We start from the raw sequence: 6555 nt of genomic DNA on the forward strand, positions 1-6555 counted from the left end.
CTGCTGAAATGTGCAAAAATCTCACATACAATCAAACAGCTGATTCGTCGTCTCCCTCTCAACCTCCCCCAATTCTCAGCGCTATTCTCAGCTAAGCATCAGAAAGAAAGCAATCATTAACCCTGCTCAGAGGGGCCTGCATCTTTGAACAGGTACTTTTTAACCTAAATGAATCTTTTTAAAAAATAAATGTATCTATTTATTTATTGTTGGCTGCATTGGGTCCTTGTTGCTGCGCGTGGGCTTTCTCTAATTGCGGCGAGCAAGGGCTACTCTTCGTTGCGGTGGCTTCTCTTGTTGTGGAGCACAGGCTCTAGGTGCGCAGGCTTCAGTAGTTGCATCACACGGGCTCAGCAGTTGTAGTGCACCAGCTTAGCTGCTCTGCGGCATGTGGGATCATCCCGGACCAGGGCTTGAACCCGCATCCCCTGCATTGGCAGCCGGATTCTTAACCACTGCGCCACCAGGGAAGCCCAACCTAAATGAATCTCTGATTCAAGGGGGAGTTGTTTTTGTCTATCTGTTTTTGAGTGTTTCTGCTTCTAGGACACTCCTCAGAGGGCAGCGATACTAGGACCTCCATTCTAGATGAACTGGCCTAAAGGAGGGGCTTCCTTTCTGCCTCTCTGGCTTCTCACTGAAACCTCAAACACTATTATGGGAAGCTCACTAAAATCAGAATCCAGGGCCCCATTCACCATCTCACTCAGTGGATAAGCCAGGGTCCTTGTAATTGTCTGTAAGCCCTCACCCATGCAGCCTCCTGCTGCTGCCCTATCTCCCTCATCATTCGCCACATGGCTCCCTCTACTCCAGCTAAATTGGCCGGTCCTCGTGTTCCCTGAATGTATCCTGCACGTTCCCACCTCAGGTAAGGGCCTTTGCACTGGCTGTTTTCTCTGCCTGGGACACTTGTCCCTGCGGCTCCCTCCCTCACCCTCTTAGGCCTTTGCTCAATGGTACCCTCTCATGGAGGTCTTCTAAAGTTCTGCACCCAATTCCAAAGGGTGGAGTGTTCCCCACCACCAAGCAATTCTCCAGATACCAGCTGGGCGTCCTATAATTCAACTGAATTCTGATCCTATTGTTACCAAGCTCGGTTCATTTTCCCAACATGCAGCGAGCCAAGTACTGAGATGCCAAGGTTTGCGGCAAATTTACTCACAAGGCAGCCAAGCAAGGAGATGGCAGAACGAGTCTCAGATCTGCCTCCCCAAAGGGATATTTATGGGATAAAGAAGCAGGGTGGGACTCCCCTGGTGGCGCAGTGGTTAAGAATCCGCCTGCCAGTGCAGGGGACATGGGTTTGATCCCTGGTCCAGGAAGATCCCACATGCCATGGAGCAACTAAGCCCACGCGCCACAACTACTGAACTTGTGCCCTAGAGCCTGCGAGCCACAACTACTGAGCCCATGTGCTGCAACTACTGAGGCCCGTGCACCTAGAGCCCGTGCTCTGCAACAAGAGAAGCCACCACAATGAGAAGCCCGTGCACCACAACTATGAGGAGCCCCGGCTTGCCACAACTAGAGAAAGCCCATGTGCAGCAACAAAGACCCAACATAGCCAAAGATAAAATAAAATAAATAAATTTAAAAAATAAAAAGGGGGTTTCCCTGGTGGTGCAGTGGTTGAGAGTCCGCCTGCAGGGGACACGGGTTCGAGCCCTGGTCCAGGAAGATCCCACATGCCACGGAGCAACTAAGTCCGTGCACCACAACTACTGAGCCTGCGTGACTGGAGCCCGTGCTCCAGAACAAGAGAAGCCACTACAATGAGAAGCCTGTACACCGCAACAAAGAGTAGCCCCTGCTCGCCGCAACTAGAGAAAGCCTGCGCACAGCAACAAAGACCCAACACAGCCAAAAATAATTAACTAAATAAATTAATTTTAAAAAAAGAAAAGAAGCAGGGTGGCCTTAGTTAGGCATGGGGAAGGGGTGGCTGCAGGTAGGGAAAAGTGAGGTGTTCTGCTCAGGCATATCTGAATCACATGCTTCTTCATGAGATCCACGTTCAAAAGTTAGTTCAGGGCTTCCCTGGTGGCGCAGCGGTTGAGCGTCCGCCTGTCGGTGCAAGGGACACGGGTTCATGCCCCGGTCCGGAAGGATCCCACATGCCGCGGAGCGGCTGGGCCCGTGAGCCATGGCCGCTGGGCCTGCGCGTCCGGAGCCTGTGCTCCGCAATGGGAGAGGCCACAACAGTGAGAGGCCCGCGTACCGCAAAAAAAAAAAAAAAAAAGTTAGTTCAGATCATTAGCATGATCTGAGGGTGGAGTTTCCAGTGCTCTGATATCAAAAAGTCATTCATCCGACACTTGTGCAGGCCCAGTTTTAGGGTCAGTGGTCTCAACCAGTCTTAATAAAATTGAGCGGAGCCCTGCAGGGCCGTCCCAGTTGCAGGCCCCTCCACGTTCCCCCACTTCCGTCTTAGTTTCTCAAGTTTCAGAAAAGAGACTCAAGCAATTAATCATTTAAGAAGGGGTAAAAGCAGGGGAATTCCCTGGCGGTCCAGTGGTAGGGACTCCTGCCATGGCCTGGGTTTGATCCCTGGTCAGGGAACTAAGATCCCAGAAGCCGCACAGCACAGCAAACAAACAAACAAAAAAGAAGGGGCAAAAGCAGGAACTAAAAGTTCCATCAGAAGGAAGTCACACACCCTGCAGCCCTCAACCCAAATTTTTAATATAAAAACTTTTCCCCCCAAACCATTGGGGAGTTCGGGGTTTTTGAGCACAAGGCACCGTTCTCCTTGCTGGGTCCTGCAATAAACCTTTCTTTGCTCCAGACTTCAATGTTTCGGTTCATTTAGCCTGTGTGTTGGGCACACAAACTTTTTAAAATTTATTTTATTTATTTATTTATTTTTGGCTATGTTGGGTCTCTTGCTGCGCGTGGGCTTTCTCTAGTCGTGGTGAGTGGGGGCTACTCTTCGTTGCGGTGCGTGGGCTTCTCATTTGCAGTGGCTTCTCTTGCTGAGGAGCACGGGCTCTAGGCCCACGGGCTTCAGTAGTTGTGGCTTGCAGGCTCTAGAGCACAGGCTCAGCAGTTGTGGCACACGGGCTTAGTTAGTTGCTGCGTGGCATGTGGGATCTTCCCGGACCAGGGCTCAAACCCGTGTCCCCTGCATCAGCAGGTGGATTCTTAACCACTGCGCCACCAGGGAAGCCCCACACAAACTTTTTTAACAAGCTGTTCCCTTACCTGCTGTTCTGTAAGACAAGCTCAAGAATTTCTGTTAGTCACCAGTTTCTGTTAACCCATTGGGGCAGAGTTTCCCTATCTACCGAGAGATAGCATCAGATTCCACAGGTTAAGGGCTCAGTCCTACAAGACTTGCCCCCTTGCCCCCCATACGCACACACACTTCAGAGGGCAATCCTGAGTCCAGGTCGTCATCTGTGCTTCTGACCAACTGGCCACAGATGGGAGGTTTCAGCAGTCCCCACCTTTTGATCAATTAAGTTGCTAGAGTGGCTCGCAGAACTCAGAAAAAAACATTTTACTTGCTATATGACCAAGGATATAACTGAGGATATAACTCAGAACAGCCAGATGGAAGAGGTGCACAGGGCAAGGTATGGGGAAAGGGCTTGAATGAAGCTTCCAAGTTCTCCAACAGGCACCCTCCCGCATCTGCACGTGCTCATCAACCTGGAAGTTCTCCAAACCCCTTTCTTTTGGGTTTTTGGTTTCATTACACAGGCACGACTAATTATATCACTGGCCACATATAATTGATTAAACCTCTGGCCCCCTCCCTCTCCCCAGAAGTCAGGAGGGTGAGACTGAAAGCTCCAACCATCTAATCACAGGGTTGTTTCTCCTAGCAACCAGCCCCCATCCTTAGGTGTGGCCCCAAAGTCACCTCATGAGCATAACAAGACACCTTTGTTGCTCTCATTTCGTAGTAAATTCCAAGGATTTCAGGAGCTCTGTGCTGAACAGTGGATGAAGACCAAATATTATGTTTATTATAATCATATCATCACACCTTCCCTGGACATTCTACCGAGAAAGTTGTCACCCTCTCAACACTTCCCAGTCCCTTCCCAGTCTGATCATCCTCTTTAATATTCATCACTCATTTAGTATATGCTTTTCTTATTTACTGTGATGACTGTCTGTTTCTCCCACTAGAATGTTCAGTTCCACTCTGGTACTGTTGAAATAAAACTTTACAGGCTAAAGATAAGAGCCAATCCAGCCCTGGGTGCCAGGCCTGCAAACCGAAACTCAGGTAACTTTCATATCCCTGTAACGCTCCAATTGACCAGAAGCAAAGTATGTCCAGTTGGCCAATCCCCAAACGCCAAGCCAACTCTGGGCTTATTTCCCTCTTCCTTGTCACCTCAAAGAAGGTTGAATATGTGGCCCGAGCCTATCAGATATTTTCTGTTTCTCTCTTCCTTGTTCTTTATTCTTTATCCTATAAAAGCCTCCTGTCTTCCACCCCATTTTGTGGTTCTCTGGAGACTGTCTGCTTCACGAAGTGTTAAAATTTGTATCACCTGAATTGTCTTCTTTAACTTTTTATCAGTATAAATTTTTGTCTGTTTTATTCACTGCTGTCTCCCCAGCTGGTAGAACAGTTCCTGGCACATATATGGCACTTAATAAGTATCATATTAGTGTGTGAAATAAAATTCATATTTATGACAGGAAAAAAAATTTTTTTTTTTGGGCTGTGTTGGGTCTTCGTTGCTGTGCGCGGGCTTTCTCTGGCTGCGGTGAGCGGGGGCTACTCTGCATTGCGGTGCGCGGGCTTCTCATTGCGGTGGCTTCTCTTGTCGCAGAGCACAGGCTCTAGGCATGTGGGCTTCAGTAGCTGCAGCACGTGGGCTCAGTAGTTGTGGCATGCGGGCCCTAGAGCATGCGGGCTTCAGTAGTTGTGGCCTCTGGGCTCAGTAGTTGTGGCTCATGGGCTTAGTTGCTCCACGACATGTGGGATCTTCCTGGACCAGGGATAGAACCCGGGTGCCCTGCATTGGTAGGTGGATTCTAGCTACTGTGCCACCAGGGAAGCCCAAGAAAAATGTGAACATAAAAATTCTTCTCTGCCCTTCGGCCTCCCCTCTCCCCACCGCACTATGCATCTGCATTATGCATTGACCAAACCTCCCCCCCCTCAGCAGAAATACCTACTCAACCATAAACAGCAACATTCTCCTAGCATAAGTAAGACAACTCTTTAAAAAATTACATTCCTTCTTGATCTTATTAAGGGTCACACGACCCACTGTGATGGTGCTCAAAACTGGAAGTATGTAAACTGTCAATAATACATCCTTTAATGTACAGCCCTCTGTCTCAAAAAACTTATATAAACTGTGTCTTGACTTCTAAAGGGTGGAACAGTTCTCAGAACTTTCTGAGATGCTCCTCCCAGGTTATTATCCTCAAATTTGGCTCGAATAATATTTTCCAGGGACTTCCCTGGTGGCACAGTGGGTAAGAGTCCATGCTCCCAATGCAGGGGGCCCGGGTTCGATACGTGGTCAGGGAGCTAGATCCCTCCTGCATGCCACAACTAAGAGTTCACATGCCACAACTAAGGAGCCTGTCTGCCGCAACTAAGACCTGGCACAGCCTAAATTAATAAATATTTTTTAAGAATAAAATAAAAATTTCCAATTCTCTCTTAGATCAACTGATCAGTTTTTTGTCAACAGTGAATAACTGGATCTCATGTTACTGTCAACAAAAAATTAATCAGTGGTCAATGTGAGACCTGGAAAATGTTACTCAAGCCAACCTGAGGGTTATAACCCAGGAGACAGTCTTTCAGGAAGTTCTGAGGACTGTTCTGCTTGTTAGAGGTCAAGGCACAGTTATGTAAGTTTTTGAGACAAAGGCTTATACATCAAAGTAACATATTGACAGTTTACACAGTTCAACAAGGAGGGTAGTGGGTCACTGTGATTGCTTACAGGATTGAGAAAGGAATGTTATCTCCTAGGAGTTACTTTGCTGGTGCCAGGAGGAAATCGTTTTTTTCTTTTCTCTTTGTCAAGTAGGCATTTCTGTATCTTCTTAGGGGATCTAGTTGATGTATAATGCAGATGCCCAATGCACAATGAAAGGGAGGGGGTAGTGGCTCAAATGGGCAGAGAGAGAATTTTGCTTTCCTTTTTTAATTTTGAGAATTTTATGTCTAAATATTTTCTTGTCCTGCCTTAAAAACAATTTTATTTCATCATTATCCTCATGCAATCCTAAGAGCATGCTGTTTCATTCATTCCACTATTACTCTGCCAGGCCCCATGCTGTGGGGCAGCCAGCAGTGACCATGATACAGATACAAAGCCCCTTCTCTCATGGGCTTCACAGGGCTTTGAAGTAGGCCGAAAATAAGCCAACAAATACACACAATAATAATGGTAAAAAGTAATAAACAGAACCAAAATTAAAAGAGTCGGGAGGTCAGAAGGGGGCGCACTCACACCCTAACACATAACTGAACCCAAGAGAAAGACTCCTCTTCCTCCCTAGCAAGAGCTCAGCCAATGAGACTGTCAGGACTTAGCCAATAAAAAGCCACTAAACTTCAAACTC

This window comes from Lipotes vexillifer, unplaced genomic scaffold, assembly GCF_000442215.2.
Source record: "Lipotes vexillifer unplaced genomic scaffold, Lipotes_vexillifer_v1.1 scaffold1275, whole genome shotgun sequence".
Lineage (NCBI taxonomy): Eukaryota > Metazoa > Chordata > Mammalia > Artiodactyla > Lipotidae > Lipotes > Lipotes vexillifer.